The sequence below is a fragment of the Bufo bufo genome, chromosome 5 (assembly GCF_905171765.1).
Source record: "Bufo bufo chromosome 5, aBufBuf1.1, whole genome shotgun sequence".
In the NCBI taxonomy this organism is placed as follows: domain Eukaryota; kingdom Metazoa; phylum Chordata; class Amphibia; order Anura; family Bufonidae; genus Bufo; species Bufo bufo.
The window spans coordinates 308,680,029-308,707,514 of NC_053393.1; the positions used below are offsets into that span (position 1 = coordinate 308,680,029).

General features: G+C 46.9%; 1 long non-coding RNA gene across 1 annotated transcript; it reads right to left on the minus strand.

Moving 5' to 3' along the window:
- Nucleotides 1-4,742: 4,742 nt before the first annotated feature.
- On the minus strand, nt 4,743-26,279 carry LOC121002168. The gene is made up of 3 exons (XR_005779238.1): nt 26,124-26,279; nt 21,981-21,986; nt 4,743-4,787 (listed from the first exon to the last, which is right to left on the minus strand). It is a non-coding gene; the product is annotated as an uncharacterized LOC121002168 (long non-coding RNA).
- Nucleotides 26,280-27,486: the final 1,207 nt, after the last annotated feature.

The window sequence follows — 27,486 nt, forward strand, 5'->3', positions numbered from 1 at the left end:
TGCCTTATGACGTTCATGGACATGCGCAGTCATTAGATGGGTACACCGAAGTTCATGCAGTCGCGATTATGGAAAGCCTGCACAGGTGAACTAGATGGGCGCATTTATATAATATCAAATAGGTGTTGCATTGTGATTCTTTTCTGATTGGCCATGATCTATGTTGTTGCATCACTCTTGTTCGTTGATTGGATGGATAACCCTAACATGCCTTTCACTATTTATATGTTGGTATCACCACTTGTGTTTTATGCTTGACAAAGGCTATATCTAGCCGAAACGTTGCAATTTTTGTACCGCACCTTGGAATTCTGAATAAAGAAGTTTATGGAGATGCTGCTGTAGCTCACATTTTTCTACCACGTTCATCTTGACCGCCTTGGATCTGGGGTCGTTTGGCTCAGCTGCTGCATTCCACAACCCTAGCTCTGGTAAACCTGTTTTTGTGTGCTGCTCTTAACTTTTGTTTTTCAGTATCTGAGGAAAGGGATTTAGGGGTCATTATTTCAGAAGACTTAGGCTGGTTTCACACGGGCGTTGCGGGAAAAGGTGCGGGTGCATTGCGGGAACATGCGCGATTTTTCCGAGCGAGTGCAAAACATTGTAATGCGTTTTGCATGCGCGTGAGAAAAATCGGCATGTTTGGTACCCAAACCCGAACTTCTTCACAGAAGTTCGGGTTTGGGATCGGGGTTGTGTAGATTGTATTATTTTTCCCTTATAACATGGTTATAAGGGAAAATAACAGCATTCTGAATACAGAATGCATAGTACAATAGTGCTGGAGGGGTTAAAAAAAAAAAAAAAAAAAATTTAACTCACCTTAATCCACTTGCTCCGCGCAGCCCGGCTTCTTTTCTCTTCTTCTTCTTTGCTGATTGCAGGAAAAGGACCTGTGGGTGACTCACTCCAGTCATCACATGATCTTTTACCATGGTGATGGATCATGTGAATGACCGGAGTGACGTCACCACAGGTCCTTTTCCTGCAATTAGCAAAGAAGAGACAGAAGAGAAGCCAGGCTGCGCGAGCAAGTGGATTATGGTGAGTTAAATTATTTAATTTTTTAACCCCTCCAGCACTATTGTACTATGCATTCTGTATTCCGAATGCTAATATTTTCCCTTATAACCATGTTTATAAGGGGAAAATAATAAAATGATCGGGGTCCCCATCCTGATCGTCTCCTAGCAAGCCGTGCGTGAAAATCGCATTGCATCCGCACTTGCTTGCGGATGCTTGCGATTTTCACGCAGCCCCATTCACTTCTATGGGGCCTGTGTTGCGTGGAAATCGCACAATAAGAGCATGCAGCGATTTACACGCAACACAGAAGTGATGTGTGAAAATCAACGCTCATGTGCACAGCCCTATAGAAATTCACCTCACGCATTGCACCCGCGCAGAATACTCGCCTGTGTGAAAGGGGCCTTAAAGGTAGGCTGACAATGTCATAGAGGCAGCAGGAAATGCTAGCAGAATGCTTGGGTGTACAGGGAGAGGCATTACCAGTAGAAAGAGGGAGGGTGCTCATGCCGCTCTACAGAGCACTAGTGAGACCTCATTTGGAGTATTTGTCGCAGTACTGGAGACCATATCTCCAGAAGGATATTGATACTTTGGAGAGAGTTCAGGGAAGAGCTACTAAACTAGTACATGGATTGCAGGACAAAACTTACCAGGAAAGATTAAAGGACCTTTAAATACATAAAGGGAATCAACAAGGTAAAAGAGGAGAGAATATTTAAAAGAAGAAAAACTGCTACAAGAGGACATAGTTTTAAATTAGAGGGGCAAAGGTTTAAAAGTAATATCAGGAAGTATTACTTTACTGAGAGAGTAGTGGTAGCTGCAAATACAGTGAAGGGGTTTTAAGCATGCATGGGATAGGCATAAGGCCATCCTTCATATAAGATAGGGCCGAGGGCTATTCATAGTATTCAGTATATTGGGCAGACTAGATGGGCCAAAATTGTTCTTATCTGCCGACACATTCAGTGTTTCTATTTTAAGTATTGCTTCTAAAATTCTAAGCCTTCTAACGTCACCAAAAATAAAATGACATTTACTAAATGATGCAAACATAAAGTAGACATAGGGGGGAATGTTAAGTAATAAAAAATTTTATGAGGCTCACCTTTGTTTTAAAAGCAGAGAAATTGAAATTTAGAAAATCTTTCAATTTTTGTTTTTATTTTGGATTTTTTCAGAAATAAAGGTGAAATATATTGACTTAAATTTATGACTGTAATGAAGTACAATGTGTCACGAGAAAACATTCTCAGAATGGCTTGGATAAATAAAAGTGTTCTAAAGTTATTACCACATAAAGTGACACATGTCAGATTTACAAAAAAATGGCCTGGGCAGGAAGGTGAAAACTGGACCGGGGTAGAAGGGGTTTCCCCTTAGTATTCAGGGAAACAATCATAAATACCATAATATTGGATAGAGAACGATGGTGGACATGACAAAGCTACAGTTGTGCAATACCAGCACAGGAGGAGCAAATATAGGACTACAGTAGAGTCATAAAATGCCAACGAAAAAAAAAGGGCATTGTAGTGCACAGAATAAAAAACAGTCATAATAACAAAACTGAGAAAAGCAGAGGTAGAACAAAACACCCCTGTGAGGGCAAATAAAGAACACATAAAATGCAGCATTTGGCAAAGATAATAGAACATTGGGGGTCAGCATATATTAATACTGAGCCCCACTTGTAAGAGAATCCTTTCCCATGCATTATCACAGTGCTGGAAGCGAATTCCCTGCGACACGCCAAGGTAGCTGCCGACAAATCGGCTTATTGGATATTCTTTAAAGCGATCATGTAGAGAGGGGGAGGATCTCTGGATGCCCTCATAATCTGCTCCTTGATATTAGAAAAATGTATGCGAGCAATGGCGTCTCGGGCGGGCCGTAAGCGTGCTATGTTTAGGCTTAGGAAGCCTATGTGCCCTATGAATGAGAAGATCACTAATGCTCGCTTGCAGTAAAAGACAGACCAAAAAGTCCATATAGGAGGATATTTGTGTAGTTCCTCGCCACGGAAAGATTCAGGTATGCCACGGAAACGAAGATTATTCCTACATGAGCGATCCTCCATATCAGCAATTTTTAACTTAACAGCTGCTATTTCTTCATCGCGCGAATTTGTAATGTCCAGGTAAATTCTGCCATTTTAAATTCCACATGAGAGGTTCTAGAACCCAGAGATGAAAGTTCTTGTTGAAGTTAGTAAAATGCAGTTTGCAAATCTTTTTGCAGGTTGCTTGGAGATCAGATATTACCGTAATATCCTCATTGTGTCTTTTGAAATAGGAGCTTCTCCTGAAGTACCCACAAGAGATAGGGATCCTGCATTAGATCCATAAGGTCTCCTCCCTTAATGGCAGCTTCTACTGGTCTACTCTGCCCCTTCCCTGAAGTGCTATTATGGCAATCTTGGGCAGGGACTGTGAGATGGGGAGGAGGAAGGACACCTCTTGAGTGTGGAGTCACTGGAGAAGCTGGATGAAGAGCTGCCAAGGATGGTGACACTACTATGTCCGAAGAATGGGAGGCACCATCTTGATCTGCATCAGGAAAAAGCTGGTAAGCTTCATTGGACTTTGGCGTTTCTTGCCTCTCGTCTCGGCATGGTTCTCAGTGTCTGTACAGATGGTACTTTGCTGCTTTGGAGCCGTGTAAGGCTGAAAGCTCAGGAGTCAGGGTTCACACGTCTGCCTCCCAAGCGCTACTAGCCACGCCTTCCCCCATAGCCACTCTATTTATTTCTTAAAGGAGTTGTTCATCTTCTGTGTCTTTTTGCAGACATGCAGAGGGGAACATACTTACTTGCTCCCTGCTTGCTGGGGTCCTGGCTCCTTTGCTCACCGCTGCAGCACTAGGGTCCCCCTGCTGTCAACATCCAGTTTGACACTGCTGCAACCAATGACTGTCCAAATTGGTAATCTGCCCCCCTTGCCCATTGTGATAACCGATTGACGTATCATAAGGCTGGCAGATCACCACTGCGTCCAGTTATTGGCTGCAGCAGTGACAAACTAAGTGTTGACTGTGGGGAGCCTGAACACACAGCGGTGGCAGGGGAGCAAAGGAGCGGGACTCAATGGTGGAGAACAGTAAGTATGCTTCCATCTGCAGGTCTGGTCATGAGATGAACTACCACTTTAAGCTCCTTCTTTGGACTTTTAGCACCGCAACAGCCTCTTTTGAGTTTCTCACTCAGACCATTATACTAGCAAATAATATCTTCCCATCACAGCAGCAGTAAACTGACAATAGTGTAATTCAAAAAACGGGGGCACATCGAGGTTAAAATAAGAGTGACGGCGCACGGTATGTAATACAATGTAGTTCAAAGGGGGTATTATTTTTCTCGACCTTTGAAGTAAACTGACAATAGATAACCTAGCTGTCTGAGTTTTACCTCTCTGTGGAGACTGCTGCGGAAGGACAATATTTTTTATGTACTTTTCAATGGCATACTACTGCTAAAATGAAGAAAAAAAAATAATTCTAAATAGTTTTTATGAATACGAAGTTTAAAAAATACCCCTTTCTCAAAGTGTCCCTTTAAACTTAAAGGGGTTGTTTAGGCTTTATCATATTGATGACCTAATCAGGATAGGTATGCAGCAGACAGGAAGAGAACAGCAGCAGCAGACAGGAAGAGAGAAGAGAAATGGCATGTGTGCACTCCGCGTGCCATCTCCTCAAACAGCTGATTGGTGGGTGTGCCAGGTGTCGGACCCCCACTGATCTGATATTGATTACCTATCCTGAGGATAGATAAATAAGTAAAAGGTGACTGCAGCATCTCCGGTCTCTTCTTTATTGATAGTACTTCAATGAATGTGCACACACAGCGACAAAAGCATGCTTGACAAAGGCTACGATTAGCAGAAACGTTGCATTTGTCGCTGTGTGTGCACATTCATTGAAGTACTATCAATAAAGAAGAGACCTGAGATGCTGTCGTCGCCTTTCACTTATTTATCTATCTGCTGACTGCTGAGGATCTGCGGTTGTGGTGTGGCTGGTGTATTCTGGTGCGGTCGCCAAGACCTTTGTGTGCTGCTCCTACATATCTTTTTGACTATCCTGAGGATAGGTCATCAATAAAAAAATACTGGACAACCTCTTTAATCACACATGTATCCTATTAGTGTATATGGAAATCTTTAGAATACAATATAATACAGTCCTGATCAAAATTCTAAGACCACTTTAAAAATGGCAAGAAATCATATTTAGCATGGCTGGTTCTTAACAAGGTTCCAAGTAGAGCTTCAACATGCAACAAGAAGAAATGGGAGTGAGAAAAAAAAAAATTGAGCATTCAATTTAATGAAAACAACGAATAAACTGAAATAGGCTGTTTTTCAGCTAATCAAAAGTTTAGGACCACACCTTAAAAAAAAAAACTAAACCCCCCCAAAACAGAAATCCAACTTCCAAACATGAACTCAGTAATGAGTAGCTCCGCTGTTATTGTTTATCACTTCAAAAATTCGTTTTGGCATGCTTGATGCAAGCGTTTCCATGAGGTGAGTGGGAACATTTCTCCAAGTGGTGAAGACGGCCGCACGAAGGCCATCTACTGTCTGGAACTGTTGTCCATTTTTGTAAACTTCCCTTGCCATCCATCCCCAAAGGTTCTCAATTGGATTTAGATCAGGGGAACATGCAGGATGGGCCAAAAGAGTGATGGTATTCTCCTGGAAGAAGTCCCTTGTCCTGCTGGCATTGTGTACTGTAGCATTGTCCTGTTGAAAAACCCAGTCGTTACCACACAGACGAGGGCCCTCAGTCATGAGGAATGCTCTCTGCAACATCTGGACATAGCCAGCGACCGTTTGACGCCCCTGCACTTCCTGAAGCTCCATTGTTCCACTGAAGGAAAAAGCACCAAAGACCATTATGGCGCCCCCTCCACTGTGGCGCGTAGAAAACATCTCAGGTGGGATCTGCTTGTCATGCCAGTAACGTTGGAAACCATCAGGACCATCAAGGTTAATTTTTTCTCATCAGAGAATAAAACTTTCTTCCACCTTTAAATGTCCCATGTTTAGTGCTCTCTTGCAAAGTCCAAACAAGCAGTTCTGTGGCGTTCAAGGAGACAAGGTCTTTGAAGACGTTTTTTGTTTTTGAAGCCTTCAGACTCAGATGCCGTCTGATGGGTATGGGGCTGCAGTCAGGACCAGTAAGGGCCTTAATTTGGGTCGAGGATCATCCAGTGTCTTGACGGACAGCCAATTGGATCCTCCGACTCAGTGCTGATGACATTTTTTGGGGTCTTCCACTTGACTTTTTTGTTCCATAACCCTCAGGATCATTTAAGAAATTCCAAATGACTGTCTTACTGCGTCCGACCTCAGCAGCGATGGCACGCTGTGAGAGACCCTGCTTATGCAGTTCAACAACCCGACCACGTTCAAAAAGGGAGAGTTTTTTTGCCTTTGCCATCACAGCGTGTGACTACCTGACAGAAAATGACAATGAATCCACATCTTTGCACAGATTTGGCCTTTTAAAGGCATGTGGTCCTAAAATTTTGATCAGCTGAAAAACTGCCTGTTTCAGTTTAGTCGTTATTTTCAATTAATTGAATGCTCAAAAAAATGTTTTGTCTCACTCTCATTTCTTCTTGTTGCATGATGAAGCTCTACTTGGAACCTTGTTAAGATCGAACAATGTAAAATATGATTTTTTGCCATTTTTCAAGTGGTCTTAAACTTTTGATCAGGACTGTACCACAGCAGTCCCTGTAGCAGGTTATACAGTACAAAAAATAGGCCAATGTTGCTTCTGCAGTCGTAAAAGCTGAGCCATACCCTAAGCTTATTATTGTAACAGTTTTATTGTAAAAACATTGCTTTTTTGGCAACCCCTTTAATGATTAAAAAAGTATTTAAAACTGTATATCCTTCTCTGTCAGGACCTGTATCATGTATTTTGTCTATTATAACTAGAGATGTCGCGAACATAAAATTTTCCGTTCGCGAACAGCAAACGCGAATTTCCGCAAATGTTCGCGAACGGGCGAACCACCATAGACTTCAATAGGCAGGCGAATTTTAGAACCCACAGGGACTCTTTCTGGCCACAATAGTGATGGAAAAGTTGTTTCAAGGGGACTAACACCTGGACTGTGGCATGCCGGAGGGGGATCCATGGCAAAACTCCCATGAAAAATTACGTAGTTGACGCAGAGTCGTGTTTTAATCCATAAAGGGCATAAATCACCTAACATTCCTAAATTGTTTGGAATAACGTGCTTTAAAACATTAGGTATGATGTTGTATCGATCAGGTAGTGTAAGGGTTAGGCCCGCTTCACAGTGACAGACCAAACTCTGACAGACCAAACTCCCCGTTTAACGCACCGCAAACAACCGCAAACAGTCCATTTGCACAACTGCAAACTCCCCATTTGCACAAGGTTGGATACCAAGCTAGCCATGTCCCGTTCCTTGTCCTCACTGACGTCATTGAAGGTCTCTTCCTCCACCCAGCCACGTACAACACCAAGGGTCCCCGAAGGTGACAACAAGCCCCCTGGGACGCCTGCTGTGGTTGGTCTTCCACCTCCTCAAAGCCACCTTCCTCCTCTGACTCCTCTTCTTCAGACTCCTCTCTCTGCGGTGCCGTATGTCCAGCAATAGACGACGACAAGGGCTGCTTCTGGTGGTGATGGTGACCACAACTCTTCCTCTTCATGCTCATCTACGGCCTGATCCAGCACTCTTCGCAGGGCACGCTCCAGAAAAAACGCATATGGGATGAGGTCTATGATGTTGCCTTGGGTTTGACTGACCAGGTTTGTCACCTCCGCAAAAGGACGCATGAGCCTACAGACATTGTGCATGAGCGTTCAGTAACGCGGCCAAAAAAATACCCAGCTCCGCAGAGGCTGTCCTCTTTTTTTTTAATTAAAAAAATATGTTCTTACCAGTTTAATCTCTGTTTTGTCCCCTATCAGGGGTCGGTGTATGGAATACATTTTAGGAACCGGGAGATGGAAAAAGATGCTTGGTCGGTCCTCTTACTTCCAATTTGGGGCACTGCGCGTGTGCCGTGCAATGTACTGTGCTACCCGATATGAGTGGTATGTTAAGTAGTACTATTCCTATAGTTTAATCCCTGTTACGTCTCCTATCAGGGGACGTGTATGGAATAGATTTTAGGAACCGGGAGATATAAAAAGATGCTTGGTCGGTCCTCTTACTTCCAATTTGGGGCACTGCACATGCGCCGTGCAATGTACTGTGCTACCCGATATGAGTGGTATGTTAAGAAGTACTATTCCTATCAGTTTAATCCCTGTTACGTCCCCTATCATGGGACATGTATGGAATAGATTTTAGGAACCGGGAGATGGAAAAAGATGCTTGGTTGGTCCTCTTACTTCCAATTTGGGGCACTGCGCGTGCGTCGTGCAATGTACTGTGCTACCCGATATGAGTGGTATGTTAAGTAGTACTATTCCTATCAGTTTAATACCTGTTACGTCCCCTATCAGGAAGCGTGTATGGAATAGATTTTAGGAACCAGGAGATGGAAAAAGATGCTTGGTTTGTCCTCTTACTTCCAATTTGGGGCACTGCGCGTGCGCAGTGCAATGTACTGTGCTACCCAATATGAGTGGTATGTTAAGTAGTACTATTCCTATCAGTTTAATCCCTGTTACGTCCCCTATCAGGGGATGTGTATCGAATAGAGTTTAGACAACCGCAAAGAGTTGTCAATAGTTGACACACCCATGACATAAATTTTATTCCTCTATGCGTTAATCTTGGTGTAGTGATGACTGTGCTCATGCGCACATTTGGGAGATTGCAGGCGATGGCGGTTTTTCAAAGCCTATGGTCGTGTGGAGGTAGTTCAGTGACAGTTAAGTGACCAAGAAAACAATGATTCTGCAGTGTGGGCCCATTGTTGGCCTAGTACGCTTTTGGTCTGTTCACAATGAAGCAACGACCTTATCATCTGGGGTGTGCCAACATTGCCATTACCAACACACTCATAGAGGTGATCACTTCAATGTGATACGCAAGCCCCTTCACCACAACAAGGTAACGATCACGAAGGGGAATTGACACATGTATGTGCCTTTTTTGTTTGTTTTGTTTTTGCAGCCACAGTGCAGCACTAGAGGCCAGAAAAATTAGGCATATACGCATGCCTGAAAAATTAGGCATTGTTGCAGCCGCTGCTGTAGCAGCAGCCAGAAAAATTTATGTTTTCCAGGCAGAAAGTGCACTAAAACATTGCGGCTTGAACCCTAGTTGGTGGCGGAGAAGTCACGCAAGTCATCCGGCATGCAAAAGATTAAATACAGTAGCGTGTGGACCATTTTTAGCCCAAGGCATCTCATCAGGCCTTTTTTAGTCAAATGCATCCCCCACTGTCAGTCCCTTAGGGATCCATGCCTCATTCATCTTAATAAAGGTGAGTTAATCTAGACTTTTTTGACCTAGGCGACTTCTCTTCTCAGTGACAATACCTCCTGCTGTGCTGAAGGTCCTTTCTGACAGGACACTTGAAGCGGGGCAGGCCAGAAGTTCTATTGCAAATTGGGATAGCTCAGGCCACAGGTCAAGCCTGCACACCCAATAGTCAAGGGGTTCATCGTTCCTCAGAGTGTCGATATCTGCAGTTAAGGCGAGTTAGTCTGCTACCTGTCGGTCGAGTCGTTCTCTGAGGGTGGACCCCGAAGGGCTGTGGCGATGCGTAGGACTTAAAAAGCTCTGCATGTCCTCCATCAACAACACGTCTGTAAAGCGTCTGTCCTTGCCGGCGTGGTTGTGGTAGGAGGAGGATTACTTTCACCTCTTCCCCTGTTAGATTCCCGTTGTGCTGTGACATCACCCTTATACGCTGTGTAAAGCATACTTTATAACTTGTTTTGGAACTGCTGCATCCTTTCCGACTTCTGGTAATTCTGTAACATTTCAGCCACTTTCTGATTATACCGGGGGTCTAGTAGCGTGGCCACCCAGTACAGGTCATTCTCCTTCAGCCTTTTTATACGAGGGTCCCTCAACAGGCATGACAGCATGAAAAAGACCCCATTTGCACAAGGTTGGATGCCGAGCTACTCATGTCCCGTTCCTCGTCCTCACTGATCTCATTGAAGGTCTGTTCTTCCCCCCAGCCACGTACAACACCACGGGTACCAGATAGGTGACAACGAGCACCCTGGGATGCCTGCTGTGGTTTGTCTTCCTCCTCCTCAAAGCCACATTCCTCCTCTGACTCCTCTTCCTTAATACTCCTCTTCCAGCGTTGCGCAGGTCCAGCAAGCGATGAGATAAGGCTGTTTCTGGTAGTGATGGTGACCACAACTCTTCCTCTTCACGCTTATCTACGGCCTGATCCAGCACTCTTCGCAGGGCACGCTCCAGGAAGAAAACAAATGGGATGATGTCGCTGATGGTGCCTTCGGTGTGACTGACTAGGTTTGACATCCTCCTCAAAAGGACGCATGAGCCTACAGGCATTGCGCATGAGCGTCCAGTAACGTGGCAAAAAAATACCCAGCTCTGCAGAGGCTGTCCTAGCACCCTGGTCATACAAATACTCGTTGACGGCTTTTTCTTGTTGGAGCAGGTGGTCAAACATTAGGAGTGTTGAATTCCAACGTGTCGGGCTGTCGCAAATCAAGCGCCTCACTGGCATGTTGTTTTGCAGCTGAATATCGGAAAAGTGCGCCATGGCCGTGTAGGAACGTCTGAAATGGCCACACACCTTCCTGGCCTGCTTGAGGACATCCTGTAAGCCTGGGTACTTATGCACAAAGTGTTGTACGATCAGATTCAACACATGTGCCATGCACGGCACATGTGTCAACTTGCCCAATTTTAATGCCGCCAACAAATTGCTTCCGTTGTCACACACCACTTTGCCGATCTCCAGTTGGTGCGGAGTCAGCCACTGATCCACCTGTGCGTTCAGGGCGGACAGGAGTGCTGGTCCGGTGTGACTCTCTACTTTCAGGCAAGTCAACCCCAAGACGGCGTGACACTGTCGTATCCGGGATGTGGAATAGCCCCTGGGGAGCTGGGGGGGGGGGGGTGCAGTTGATGTGGAGCAAGATGCAGCAGCAGAAAAGGACTCAGCCGAGGAGGTTAGCGAAGAGGATGGAGTAGGAGGAGTAGAGGAGGTGGCAGCAGGCCTGCCTGCAAGTCGTGGCGGTGTCACCAACTCCTCTGCAGAGCCACGCATTCCATGCTTGGCAGCCGTCAGCAGGTTTACCCAATGCGCAGTGTACGTGATATACCTGCCCTGACCATGCTTTGCAGACCAGGTAACGGTGGTCAGATGGACCCTTGCCCCAACACTGTGTGCCAGACATGCCATGACTTCCTTTTCCACAATAGAGTACAGGTTGGGTATTGCCTTTTGTGAAAAAACATTTTTGGCCGGGAACCTTCCACTGCGGTGTCCCAATAGCTACAAATGTTTTGAAGGCCTCAGACTCCACCAGCTTGTATGGTAAAAGCTGGCGGGCTAAGAGTTCCGACAAGCCAGCTGTCAGACGCCGGGCAAGGAGGTGAATCTTTGACATTGGATTCTTACACTCAAACATTTCCTTGACAGACACCTGACTGTGGGCAGATGAGCAGGAACTGCTGAAGGTGAGAGGCGGAGTGGCGGATGGTTGAGAGGGGGCAAGGAGGACAGCAGTGGTTGACGTGGCTGAAGATGCTGGACCAGGAGGAGGATGGTGGCATTGAGTTTGTGTGCTGCTTGTACTCAACATGTGTTGATCCCATAGGCGTTTGTGATGTGAGATCATGTGCCTTCGCAAAGCAGTTGTACCTAGGTGGGTGTTGGACTTCCCACGACTCAGTTTCTTTTGGCACAGGTTGCAAATGGCATCGCTGTTATCAGAGGCAGACACACAAAAAAAATGCCACACTGCTGAGCTTTGCAATGACAGCATTCTGGTGGTGGCAACAGCATGTGTTGATTGTCGTGCTGTCTGGCTGACCCCGTGTGCCGATACATGCTGTCTGACTGTGCCACTAGCTCTTTGCGACGACCTCCCCCTGCTTCCAACTCGTCTTCTCCTCCTCTCTGTCTCCCCATCTGAACTTTGCCCCTGTTCTTCTTCTCTTCGAGCGGGCACCCACGTGACATCTACGGACACATCGTCATCATCAATCGCCTCACTTGTTTCCTGACAACTCAGCAAAGGAAGCAGCAGCGGGTACAACATCATCATCATCACACCGTACGTCCATGTGTGTAATGCTGCCTGACTGAGACATATCCCTGTTATCTACATCCTCTGGCAATAATGGTTGCGCATCACTCATTTCTTCCAACTGATGTGTAAATAACTCCTCTGACAGATCAAGTGAAGCAGCTGTGGTGCTAGTGTTGGTGGTGGCGGCAGGCGGGCGAGTGGTAACTTGAGAGGTTCTCGAAGCTGAGCTGGAGGAGGATGGTGTGTCAAGGTTCCGAGTGGAATCTGTAGAAGATTGGGTGTCCTGTGTTAGCCAGTCAACTATGTCCTCAGAACTTTTCGAGTTAAGGGGACGTGGCCTCTGAACACTGGGCATTATTCTGGGGCCAAAGGAAATCACAGCACCATGACCACGACAGCCCCTGCGGGGTGGCCTGCCTCTGCCTGTCATATTTTTTTCGATTAGTGGTACTATGCGTGCAAGCTACTGTGACACCAGATATGAGTGGTGGCAGGGCCGGTGCTACCATAAGGCAGAACAAGCGGCTGCCTTAGGGCACACTCTGGGGGAGGGGCGGAAAAATGTGACATGGAGGGGGAGAAATGTGACATGGAGGGGCTGATGTGACATAGGGGGGTGATTTGACATGGAGGGGGAGAAATGTGACATGGGGGGCTGATGGCTGGACATGGGGGCATGATTGCTTACATGGGGGCATGATGGATGGTTACATGGTGGCATGACGGATGGGGGCTGATGGCTGAAATGGGGGGCTAATGGCTGACATGGCGGCATGATGTCTGACATGGGGGGCTGATAGATGGGGGCTGATGGCTGACATGGGGCTGTGAGCTGAGGTCTTATTAACATTGGGGTCTGATTGCTGGTCTGACCTGAGGTGTAATGGAATTTTTTTTTATTATTATCCTCCTCTAAAACCTAGGTGTGTCTTAGAGGGCGAAAAATACGGTCCTCAAACCAGCGATTGTCTAAAGCAGAGAGAAGATACCAGGACCACACAGACGAGAAGCCAGCTGCTGCAGACTGGACCAGGGCTAGGTGAGCTGCGAGGGGGAAGGGGGCGCCAAAATGTAGCTTCGCTTGTGTTGGCAAAAATCCTTGCACCGGCCCTGAGTGGTGGGCACTGGCAGTAGTGGGCACAGTACACACTGTGGGCCTGACACACACGCTGGCAGGCAACTGCACTTATATTACAGAGAAAAAATTGTTTTACTGTTTTAAATGCAAGCTACTGTGAAACCAGATAAAAGTAGTGGGCACAGTACACGCTGTGGGCCTGACACACATGCTTGCAGTCAACTGCAATTATATTACAGTGAAAAAATTGTTTTACTGTTTTAAATGCAAGCAACTGTGACACCAGATATCAGTAGTGGGCACAGTACACGCTGTGGGCCTGACACACACGCTGGCAGGCAACTGCAATTATATTACAGTGAAAAAATTGTTTTACTGTTTTAAATGCAAGCTACTGTGACACCAGATATGAGTGGTGGCACTGGGCACTGGCAGGAGTGGGCATAGTACACGCTGTGGGCTTGGCACACATGCTGACAGGCAACTGCAATTATATTACAGTGAAAAAATTGTTTTACTGTTTTAAATGCAAACTTACTGTGACACCAGATATGAGTAGTGGGCACAGTACATGCTGTGCACCTGACACACACACTGGCAGGCAACTGCAATTATATTACAGTGAAAAAATTGTTTTACTGTTTTAAATGCAAGCTACTGTGACACCAGATATGAGTGGTGGCATTGGGCACTGGCAGTAGTGGGCACAGTACACGCTGTGGGCCTGACACACACGCTGGCAGGCAACTGCAATTATATTACAGTGAAAAAATTGTTTTACTGTTTTAAATGCAAGCTACTGTGACACCAGATATGAGTAGTGGGCACAGTACACTCTGTGGGCCTGACACACACGCTTGCAGGCAACTGCAATTATATTACAGTGAAAAAATTGTTTTACTGTTTTAAATGCAAGCTACTGTGACACCAGATATGAGTGGTTTCACTGGGCACTGGGCACTGGCAGTAGTGGGCACAGTACACGCTGTGGGCCTGACACACACGCTGGCAGGCAACTGCAATTATATTACAGATAAAAAATGGTTTTACTGTTCTAAATGCAAGCTACTGTGAAACCAGATATGAGTAGTGGGCACAGTACACGCTGTGGGCCTGACACACACGCTTTCAGGCAACTTGTCGCGGCCATGGTCATGGCCGTGACTCCTTTACCGCAGGCAGGTCTGGTTTAGTTGTTCAACCACAGGTGAGGGCCGCTAGTGTGTAGCCTCACTTGTGGTTGCCGCGGGCAACAAGTAGTTGGGTATTGTCGCAGTAGAGCAGCCTGAGCTGGTGCTAGGCAGCTTGCGGCAATGTGCATGCGGTTGCACCTAGCAACCTCTCTGTTAGGTGTGTATGTGTATGTTATGCACTTTGTATGTCTGGTGTGCACTAGGTTTATGTTAGGTGTGCACTGTGACACTTCCCCTTCACTGTGGCTGCCCGTGGCAACGTTTGGTATGTGTACATGTGGTGGCAGTGTCTCGGCCTTCTGGCTGACTCCCAGGACATGGTTGCCACCCATGTCGTTGCCTGCGGTAACAGCTACAGTGTGATGTGCATTTGGACACTTCCCCTTTAAGTGGTTTCACTCCCTGTTAGTGTTGGAAGGGTTAATTCCCTCTCCTGTGTGTGTCTGTGTGGGTGTGGACACTTTGGGCTATAAAGCCTCTTTGGAGATCTGAAGCTGAGGGGTTCTTCAGCCATGCTTTGCTGGAGAAACCCTCCTGGTATTTCCATCTGCCAGTGGGGGCCACCCTTGTTGTCATAAACAAATTGTTATGTATTGTTTATACACGATGTTATGAGGATGTGTTTGTGTGTCATGTCTATTCTTTGCAGCGTATGGTTTCCTGGTGTCCTATGTGGTGTGTGTGCTCTGTCATTTGTGTTTGTGGACAGCAGCACTGATACTTGGGTCCCAGGCCCTGTGTCTGTGGCAGGTGGGTGTTAGTACTAGTTGCACTTACCTGCCATTGCCATATGCCTGTTTCTGTTTCCCCTGTCTTTATAGTTTGGCCATCTTTAGACTCCTATTTCTCCATGTCCAGGAGGAACAGGTAGTCTACCCAGCTCCTAGCGTAGGGACCGCGGAGGGCAAGTAGGGACCCGAGGTTCCAGAGCATGAGTCCCTCCTACCTTCAAGGTCGGCTCATGTCGCTAGGAGTTAGGGTCAGATTAGGGAGGCAATAGGAGGTGACCTGCTCCCTAGTTCTGTGGTTCTGGCCAAGACGTGACTACCATCCACTGTCCATCGCACGGCTGAAGGTTTTCCCCATCCTCAGCCGTGACACAACTGCAATTATATTACAGTGAAAAAAATATTTTACTGTTTTAAATGCAAGCTACTGTGACACCAGATATGAGTTGTGGGCACAGTACATGCTGTGAGCCTGACACACACGCTTGCAGGCAACTGCAATTATATTACAGTGAAAAAATAGTTTTACTGTTTTAAATGCAAGCTACTGTGACACCAGATATGAATAGTTGGCACAGTACACGCTGTGGGCCTGACACACACGCTGGCAGGCAACTGCAATTAGATTACAGTGAAAAAATTGTTTTACTGTTTTAAATGCAAGCTACTGTGACACCAGATATGAGTGGTGGCACTGGGCACTGGTAGTAGTGGACACAGTACACGCTGTGGGCCTGACACACACGGTGGCAGGCAACTGCAATTATATTACAGTGAAAAAATAGTTTTACTGTTTTAAATGCAAGCTACTGTGACACCAGATATGAGTAGTGGGCACAGTACACGCTGTGGGCCTGACACACACGCTGGCAGGCAACTGCAATTATATTACAGTGAAAAATTGTTTTACTGTTTTAAATGCAAGCTACTGTGACACCAGATATGAGAGGTGGCACTGGCAGTAGTGGGCACAGTACACGCTGTGAGACTGACACACACGCTGGCAGGCAACTGCAATTTTATTACAGTGAAAAAATAGTTTTACTGTTTTAAATGCAAGCTACTGTGACACCAGATATGAGTAGTGGGCACAGTACACGCTGTGGGCCTGACACACACGTTTGCAGGCAACTGCAATTATATTACAGTGAAAAAATAGTTTTACTGTTTTAAATGCAAGCTACTGTGACACCAGATATGCGTAGTGGGCACAGTACACGCTGTGGGCCTGACACATGCTTGCAGGCGACTGCACTTATATTACAGAGAAAAATTGTTTTACTGTTTTAAATGCAAGCTACTGTGACACCAGATATGAGTGGTGGCACTGGGCACTGGCAGTAGTGGGCACAGTATACGCTGTGGGCCTGACACACACACTGGCAGGCAACTGCAATTATATTACAGTGATTTTTTTTTTTTACTGTTTTAAATGCAAGCTACTGTGACACCAGATATGAGTGGTGGCACTGGGCACTGGCAGTAGTGGGCACAGTACACGCTGTGGGCCTGACACACACGCTGGCAGGTAACTGCAATTAGATTACAGTGAAAAAATAGTTTTACTGTTTTAAATGCAAGCTACTGTGACACCAGATATGAGTGGTGGGCACTGGCAGTGGGCACAGTACACGCTGTGGGCCTGACACACGCTGGCAGGCAACTGCAATTATATTACAGAGGGGGGAAAAAAAGAGCAAACTGATGTACTAGCCCTAAAAAGGGCTTTTTAGGGGTGCTGTCAGGACGCTGTCCATACAGCAGATCAGATGAGTAGAGATGTCCCAAACTATTCGCTGGCGAACAGTTCCCGGCGAACATCACTTGTTCGCGTTCGCCGCGGCGGGCGAACATATGCGATGTTCGGTCCGCCCCCTATACTTCACCATTGAGCAAACTTTGACCCTGTACCTCACAGTCAGCAGACACATTCCAGCCAATCAGCAGCATACCCTCCATCTCAGACCCTCCCACCTCCTATCAAAAAGCAAGGACAACATCCATCTTAGATTCATTCGGAAGCTGCAGTGTTAATGAGAGCAGGGAGAGTGCAGCTGCTGCTGATTTAATAGGGAAATCGTTAGCTAGGCAAGTGTTCTGTGTCCACTCCAGTCCTCAAAGACTCATCTGATCTGCTGTAAGGACAGCGTCCTGACAGCACCCAAAAAAGCCCTTTTTATTGCTAGTACATAAGTCTGCGCTTTTTTTTCTCTAATTGTAATCTAATTGCAGTTGCCTGCCAGCGTGTGTGTCAGGCAAACAGCGTGTACTGTGCCCACTACTGCCAGTGCCCAGTTGCACCACTCATATCTGGTGTCACAGTAGCTTGCACCCATAGTACACCTAATTAAAAAAAAAAATGACAGGCAGAGGCAGGCCACCCCGCAGGGGCTGTCGTGTTCGTGGTGCTGTGATTTTCTTTTGGCCCTAGAATAATGCCCAGTGTTCAGAGGCCACGTACCCTGAGGACATAGTTGACTGGCTAACACAGGACACCCAATCTTCTACAGCTTCCGCTCAGAATCTTGACGCACCATCCTCCTCCAGCTCAGTTTCGGGCACCTCTCAAGTTACTACTCGCCCGCCTGCCGCCACCACCAACTCTAGCACCACAGCTGCTTCACTTGATCTGTCAGAGGAGTTATTTACACATCAGTTGGAAGAAATGAGTGATGCGCAACCATTATTGCCAGAGGATGTAGATAACAGGGATATGTCTCAGTCAGGCAGCATTACACACATGGACGTACGGTGTGATGATGATGATGTTGTACCCGCTGCTGCTTCCTTTGCTGAGTTGTCAGATACAAGTGAAGCGGTTGATGATGACGATGTGTCCGTGGATGTCACGTGGGTGCCCGCTCGAAGAGAAGAACAACAGGGGGAAAGCTCAGATGGGGAGACAGAGAGGAGGAGGAGATGAGTTGGAAGCAGGGGGAGGTCGTCGCAAAGAGCTAGTGGCACAGTCAGACAGCATGTATCGGCACCCGGGGTCAGCCAGACAGCACGCCAATCAACGCATGCTGTTGCCACCACCAGAATGCTGTCATTGCAAAGCTCAGCAGTGTGGCATTTTTTTTGCGTGTCTGCCTCTGATAACAGCGATGCCATTTGCAACCTGTGCCAAAAGAAACTGAGTCGTGGGAAGTCCAACACCCACCTAGGTACAACTGCTTTGCGAAGGCACATGATCTCACATCACAAACGCCTATGGGATCAACACATGTTGAGTACAAGCAGCACACAAACTCAATGCCACCATCCTCCTCCTGGTCCAGCATCTTCAGCCACGTCAACCACTGCTGTCCTCCTTGCCCCCTCTCAACCATCCGCCACTCCGCCTCTCACCTTCAGCAGTTCCTGCTCTCCTGCCCACAGTCAGGTGTCTGTCAAGGAAATGATTGAGCGTAAGAAGCCAATGTCACAGAGTCACCTCCTTGCCCGGCGTCTGACAGCTGGCTTGTCGGAACTCTTAGCCCGCCAGCTTTTACCATACAAGCTGGTGGAGTCTGAGGGCTTCAAAAAATTTGTAGCTATTGGGACACCGCAGTGGAAGGTACCCGGCCGAAAATATTTTTTCAGGCAATCCCCAACCTGTACTCTATTGTGGAAAAGGAAGTCATGGCATGTCTGGCACACAGTGTTGGGGCAAGGGTCCATCTGACCACTGTTACCTGGTCTGCAAAGCACGGTCAGGGCAGGTATATCACGTACACTGTGCATTGGGTAAACCTGCTGACGGCTGCCAAGCATGGAATGCGTGGCTCTGCAGAGGAGTTGGTGACACCGCCACGACTTGCAGGCAGGCCTGCTGCCACCTCCTCTACTCCTCCTACTCCATCCTCTTCGCTAACCTCCTCGGCTGAGTCCTCTTCTGCTGCTGCGTCTTGCTCCACATCAACTGCACCCCCCCAGCTCCCCAGGGGCTATTCCACATCCCGGATACGACAGTGTCACGCTGTCTTGGGGTTGACTTGCCTGAAAGCAGAGAGTCACACCGGACCAACACTCCTGTCCGCCCTAAACGCACAGGTGGATCAGTGGCTGACTCCGCACCAACTGGAGATCGGCAAAGTGGTGTGTGACAACGGAAGCAATTTGTTGGCGGCATTGAAATTGGGCAAGTTGACACATGTGCCGTGCATGGCACATGTGTTGAATCTGATTGTACAACGCTTTGTGCATAGGTACCCAGGCTTACAGGACATCCTCAAGCAGGCCAGGAAGGTGTGCGGCCATTTCAGGCGTTCCTACACGGCCATGGCGCACTTTTCCGATATTCAGCGGCGAAACAACATGCCAGTGAGGCGCTTGATTTGCAACAGCCCGACAAGTTGGAATTTAACACTCCTAATGTTCGACCGCCTGCTCCAACAAGAAAAAGCAGTGAACGAGTATTTGTATGACCTGGGTGCTAGGACAGCCTCTGCAGAGCTGGGTATTTTTTTTACCACGTTACTGGACGCTCATGCTCAATGCCTGTAGGCTCATGCGTCCTTTTGAGGAGGTGACAAACCTAGTCAGTCGCACCGAAGGCACCATCAGCGACATCATCCCATTTGTTTTCTTCCTGGAGCGTGCCCTGCGAAGAGTGCTGGATCACCATCACCACCAGAAACAGCCTTATCAGCATCGCTTGCTGGACCTGCGGCAATGCTGGAAGAGGAGTCTGAGGAAGAGGAGTCAGAGGAGGAATGTGGCTTTGAGGAGGAGGAAGACAAACCACAGCAGGCATCCCAGGGTGCTCGTTGTCACCTATCTGGTACCCGTGGTGTTGTACGTGGCTGGAGGGAAGAACAGACCTTTAATGAAATCAGTGAGGACGAGGAACGGGACATGAGTAGCTCGGCATCCAACCTTGTGCAAATGGGGTCTTTCATGCTGTCATGCCTGTTGAGGGACCCTCGTATAAAAAGGCTGAAGGAGAATGACCTGTACTGGGTGGCCACGCTACTAGACCCCCGGTATAAGCAGAAAGTGCCTGAAATGTTACCAAATTACCGGAAGTCGGAAAGGATGCAGCAGTTCCAAAACAAGTTAAAAAGTATGCTTTACACAGCATATAAGGGTGATGTCACAGCACAACGGGAATCTAACAGGGGAAGAGGTGAAAGTAATCCTCCTCTTACCATGACCTCGCCGGCAAGGAGAGGACGCTTTACAGACGTGTTGTTGATGGAGGACATGCAGAGCTTTTTAAGTCCTACGCATCGCCACAGCCCTTCGGGGTCCAGCCTCAGAGAACGACTCGACCGACAGGTAGCAGACTACCTCGCCTAACTGCAGATATCGACACTCTGAGGAGCGATGAACCCCTAGACTACTGGGTGTGCAGGCTTGACCTGTGGCCTGAGCTATCCCAATTTGCGATAGAACTTCTGGCATGCCCCGCTTCAAGTGTCCTGTCAGAAAGGACCTTCAGCGCAGCAGGAGGTATTGTCGCTGAGAAGAGAAGTCGCCTAGGTGAAAAAAGTCTAGATTACCTCACCTTTATTAAGATGAATGAGGCATGGGAACCCGAAGGGACTGACAGTGGGGGATGCATTTGACTAAAAAAGGCCTGATGAGATGCATTGGGCTATAAAATGGTCCACACGCTGCTGTATTTAATCTCTGCATGCCGGATGACTTGCGTGACTTCTCCGCCACCAACTAGGGTTCAAGCCTCAATGTTTTAGTGCACTTTCAACATCAATTTTTCCGGCCGTAGCAGCGGCTGCAACAATACCTACTGTATATATGTCAATTCCCCTTCGTGATCAGTACCTTGTTGTGGTGAAGGGGCTTGCGTATCACAATGAAGCGATCACCTCTATGAGTTGTTGGCAATGGCAATGTTGGCACACCCCAGATGAGATAAGGTCGTTGCTTCATTGTGAACAGACCAAAAGCGATCGGCTGGATAATTTTGCATAGAAAAAACATAAATTTTCTTTGTGATCATCTAAGGTGATCATTAAAGCCTACTAGGCAACAATGGGCCCACACTGCAGAATCATTGTTTTCTGGGTCACTTAAAGGGTTTCTATCACTTGGTATGACATAATTAGCTGTCAGACACTAGCGATCTGCTAGTGTCTGCTCTGGCCAACCATCCTACTATAATCACTTGTGGGGCAGCGGTTTTGCTAAAAAACTAACTTTTATAAATATGCTAATGAGCCTCTAGGTGCTATGTGGGCGTCATTAGCACCTAGAGGCTCCGTCTACCTTCATACACAGCCGCCGCCCAGCGCGTCCCTCCAGCCCGCCCATGTCCTCCTCCGTGTGACGCAGCGGACGAGTTCTCGCGCATGCGCCGTGCGCGGCTGTATTCGGCGCATATGAGATCTCAGCTCGGAGCGGTCACACATTTAATGCGCATGCGCGGCTGTATTCGGCGCATGCGCATTGAATGTTTGACCGCTCCGAGCTGAGATCTCAAATGCGCCGAATACAGCCGCGCACGGCGCATGCGCGAGAACTCGTCCGCTGCGTCACACGGAGGAGGACATGGGCGGGCTGGAGGGACGCGCTGGGCGGCGGCTGTGTATGAAGGTAGACGGAGCCTCTAGGTGCTAATGACGCCCACATAGCACCTAGAGGCTCATTAGCATATTTATAAAAGTTAGTTTTTTAGCAAAACCGCTGCCCCACAAGTGATTATAGTAGGATGGTTGGCCAGAGCAGACACTAGCAGATCGCTAGTGTCTGACAGCTAATTATGTCATACCAAGTGATAGAAACCCTTTAACTGTCACTGAACTACCTCAGCACGACCAAAGGCTTTGAAAAACAGCCATCGACTGCAATCTCCCAAACGTGCGCACGAGCACAGTCATCACTACACCAAAATTGACGCATAGAGGAATAAAATTTATGTCATGAGTGTGTCAACTATTGACAACTCTTTGCGGTTGTCTAAACTCAATTTCATACACGTCCCCTGATAGGGGACGTAACAGGGATTAAACTGATAGGAATAGTACTACTTAACATACCACTCATATCGGGTAGCACAGTACATTGCACGGTGCACGCGCAGTGCCATAATTGGAAGTAAGAGGACCAACCAAGAATCTTTTTCCATCTCCTGGTTCCTAAAATCTATTCCATACACGTCCACTGATAGGGGACGTAACAGGGATTAAACTGATAGGAATAGTACTACTTAACATACCACTCATATCGGGTAGCACAGTACATTGCACGGCGCACGCGCAGTGCCCTAAATTGATAGTATAAGGACCAACCAAGCATCTTTTCCCATCTCCCGGTTCCTAAAATCTATTCCATAGACGTCCCCTGATAGGGGACGTAACAGGGATTAAACTGATAGGAATAGTACTACTTAACATACCACTCATATCGGGTAGCACAGTACATTGCACGGCGCACGCGCAGTGCCCCAAATTGGAAATAAGAGGACCGACCAAGCATCTTTTTCCATCTCCCGGTTCCTAAAATCTATTCCATACACTGGCCCCTGATAGGGGATGTAACAGGGATTAAACTGATAGAAATAGTACTACTTAACATACCACTCATATCGGGTAGCACAGTACATTGCACGGCGCACGTGCAGTGCCCCAAATTAGAAGTAAAAGGACCGACCAAGCATCTTTTTCCATCTCCCGGTTCCTAAAATCTATTCCATACACCACACCGGCCCCTGATAGGGGACAAAACAGACATTAAACTGGTAAGAACAGATTTTTTAATTTAAAAAAAAGAGGACAGCCTCTGCGGAGCTGGGTATTTTTTGACTGCGTTACTGAACGCTCATTAACAATGGCTGTAGGCTCATGCGTCCTTTTGCGGAGGTGACAAGCCTGGTCAGTCAAACCCAAGGCAACATCATCGACGTCATCCTATATGCGTTTTTTCTGGAGCGTGCCCTGCGAAGAGTGCTGGATCAGGCCGTAGATGAGCATGAAGAGGAAGAGTTGTGGTCACCATCACCACCAGAAGCAGCCTTGTCGTCGTCGATTGCTGGACCTGCGACACCGCAGAGAGAGGAGTCTGAAGAAGAGGAGTCAGAAGGGGAATGTGGCTTTGAGGAGGTGAAAGACCAACCACGGCAGGCGTCCCAGGGGGCTTGTTGTCACCTTTCGGGGACCCTTGGTGTTGTACGTGGCTGGGTGGAGGAGGAGACCTTCAATGACGTCAGTGAGGACAAGGAACGGGACATGGCTAGCTTGGTTTTCAACCTTGTGCAAATGGGGAGTTTGCGGTTGTGCAAATGGACTGTTTGCGGTTGTTTGCGGTGCGTTAAACGGGGAGTTTGGTCTGTCACTGTGAAGCGGGCGTAACACTTACACTACCTGATCGATACAACATCATACCTGATGTTTTAAAGCACAATATTCCAAACAATTTAGGAATGTTAGGTAATTTATGCCCTTTATGGATTAAAACCCGACTCTGCATCAACTACGTAATTTTCCATGGGAGTTTTGCCATGGATTCCCCTCCGGCATGCCACAGTCCAGGTGTTAGTCCCTTTGAAACAACTTTTCCATCACTATTGTGGCCAGAAAGAGTCCCTGTGACTTTTAAAATTCGCCTGCCTATTGAAGTCTATGGCGTTTCGCCCGGTTCGCCCGTTCGCGAACATTTGCGGAAATTCGCGTTCGCTGTTCGCGAATGGAAAATTTTATGTTTGCGACATCTCTACAGATGAGTCTTTGAGGACTGGAGTGGACACAGAACACTGGCCTAGCTAACGATTTCCCTATTAAATTAGCAGCATCAGCACTCTCCCTGCTCTCACTAACACTGCAGCTTCAGAATGAATCTAAGATGGATGCTGTCCTTGCTTTTTGATTGGAGGTGGGAGGGTCTGGGAGGGAGGGTATGCTGCTGATTGGCTGGAATGTGTCTGCTGACTGTGAGGTACAGGGTCAAAGTTTGCTCAATGATGACGTATAGGGGGCGGACTGAACATCGCATATGTTCGCCAGCCGCGGTGAACGCGAACAAACAATGTTCGCCGGCGAATAGTTTGGGACATCTCTAATTATAACATGCCTGTGTAGGTGTAACATCTGTGCAAGTACAGGGAATGGATGACAGGAGACACAATCTCTTCAAGTAATGTCAGAGCCAGACCCTTATTTCTGATATTTACAGACTGTATACTGACAGGGAGTGCTCCACCGGATTGGCGCATAGCTAATGTGGTGCCAATATTCAAAAAGGGTGCAAAAACAGACCCTGGATATTATAGGCCGGTAAGTTTAACATCTGTTGTGTGTAAACTGTTTGAAGGTTTTCTAAGAGATGCTATCTTGGAGGATCTCAATAAAAACAAGCAAATAACATCATATCAGCATGGCTTCATGAGGTATCAGTCATGTCAAACTAATTAAATCAGTTTCTATGAGGAGGTGAGTTCTAGACTTGACAGTGGTGAATCAATGGATGTCATATATCTGGCCTCCAAAGTATTTGACACTGTACCACATAAAAGGTTAGTATATAAAATGAGAATGCTCGGACTGGAGGAAACGTCTGTATGTGGTTAGTAACTGGCTCAATGATAGAAAACAGAGGGTGGTTATTAATGGTACACACTCAGATTGGGTCACTGTCACTAGTGGAGTACCTCAGGGGTCAATATTGGGCCCTATTCTCTTCAATATATTTATTAATGATCTTGTAGAAGGCTTGCACAGTAAAATATACATTTTTGCAGATGACACTAAACTGTTTAAAGTAATTAACACTGAAGAGGACAATATACAGCTACAGATGGATCTGGATAGATTAGAAACTTGGGCAGATAAGTGGCAGATGAGGTTTAACACTGACAAATGTAAGGTTATGCACATGGGAAGGAATAATGCAAGTCACCTGTACATACTAAATGGTAAAACACTGGGTAACACTAACATGGAAAAGGATCTAGGAATTTTAATAAACAGCAAACTAAGCATTAAAAAACAATGTCAGGCAGCTGCTGCCAAGGCCAATAAGACAATGTGGGGGGTTCAGTCAGCACAACCCTGTATGCAGGTGCACATCGCTATGGCGAAATACACATACAAACGCAAAAATACAAATGCAATAGCACTCTGCAACCAGCACTCTGCCCTGCCTCTATGCTGGATGTTGAATGAGGCATGCTGTACCTGCGCTCCCTGGACTTTGTGTGGCTATCATGGCCCATAACAGGTAGGTACTAGTGTTAGGGACCACTCATAGAGGCGACCTTGACGTGGTGAGTGACTTATTACGCTTTGGCCAAAATGTACACCAATGCCTCATTCAACATCCAGCATAGAGGCAGGGCAGAGTGCTGGTTGCAGAGTGCTATTGCATTTGTGTTTTTGCGTTTGTATATGTATTTCGCCATAGCGATGTGCACCTGCATACAGGGTTGTGCTGACTGAACCCCCCACATTTTTTCTTTGTAGTATATATTGGAGGCGTGGCGATCTCAATGCAGTCATGCAGACCTGACCAGTTAGTCTGCCCTGGAGGCTGGTTTTAAAGTCAGTATAAAACTGAGTCTGCTTTTACAGCGCCTACCAGTAGCCATTTGGCTCCAGGAGAGGTATATAGTGGGCTCAGCATGCATGTTGGTACTTGCATCCCTGGATCCGATGAAAGCTGTCACGGCACCGGACGGGGTTAAAAGCAGAGTGTGCCTGGCGTGCATGCTGTACCTGCGCTCCCTGGACTTTGTGTGGCTATCATGGCCCATAACAGGTAGGTACTAGTGTTAGGGACCACTCATAGAGGCGACCTTGACGTGGTGAGTGGCTTATTACGCTTTGGCCAAAATGTACACCAATGCCTCATTCAACATCCAGCATAGAGGCAGGGCAGAGTGCTGGTTGCAGAGTGCTATTGCATTTGTGTTTTTGCAATAAGACAATGGGTTGCATCAAAAGGGGCATATATGCCCATAATGAGAACATAGTTCTGCCACTTTGCAAATCACTAGTCTGACCACACATGGAGTACTGTGTACAGTTCTGGCCTCCAGTGAACAAGGCAGACATAGCAGAGCTGGAGATTGTACAGAGGAGGGCAACTAAAGTAATAACTGGAATGGGGCAACTACAGTACCCTGAAAGATTATCAAAATTAGGGTAATTCATTTTAGAAAAAAGACGACTGAGGGGAGATCGAATTACTATGTATAAATATATCAGGGGTCAGTACAGAGATCGCTCCCATCAACTATTTATCCCCAGGACTGTGACAAGGGGACACCTTCTGCGTCTGGAGGAAAGAAGGTTTATATACAAACATAGAAAAAGATTCTACGAGTAAGGACTAACAAGTCTGAAACATGTCAACCTAGCGGTGGAGGGAGAAGCTGTCCATGTATGTTAATTGTGACCATTATGAATAAAGAAAACATCTAGCTTTTATCCTGAATCCTGGAACTTCTCTTTTTCTTCGTGTTTCAAGTGAGGACTGGTCCAGTCTGTTCCGTGCATGGGAAAAGATATGGTGAGCTGGAAAAACATGCTTGTATATGCTTATTGTTGGGGCCCAATTGTCCAGAAATTGTGCCTTGATGGAGCCAGCCTATAACAAAACACACAAGCGTTAATCGTACAAAGTGCTTCTTTGTGAAAAAGCCTATAAAAATTCTCCCTTTTAATTTAGAGCAGCAGCAGTACAGTGTGGATGTGGAAATGTTAGAGTATTAGAAGTACATTTTTATAGCAATAGAATCAGCATAGCATAGAACATACAAGACATTAGATCAGCTTTTTATGAGTTGTAGTGGTAGGATGGTGGACACGTAGAGTTAATAGTGGTGGCAGCGGCAGCAGGCATATAGAGCATGTTGGCAGGCAGACAGCAGCAGTGACATCCTGGCGGCAGTGACATGATGAAAGCAGCAGCTGTTTGGAACATGATGGTAGACAGGCAGCAGCAGTGGCATGGCTCAGGCAGTAGCAGCAGCTGTGTGGAACATGACAACAGGCAGGACGGCAGCAACAGTAGTTGAATCTGCAGGGTGCTGAATGCTGCAGCAAGCTGCATAGACAGTGCTTCCTGGTAATAATGTAATTTGGCCTCCTTTCAGGATGGGGAAACATTCCCCAATTTTGCTCTGATAGCGAGGGTCTAAAGGTATGGCTATCTAGTAATCATCATCAGACTGCTTTATGTCAATGACACACCTGTCAATGCAAACGAGCATTCTGGCTATTGTACCTAAAGAGCCAGTTCTTTCTGGCTCTGTTCTCCACTAAGATGATTGGGTGTCGTGGCCGGTGCGATTGTCATCATCATCCTCCTGCTCCTTCACCTCCGACTC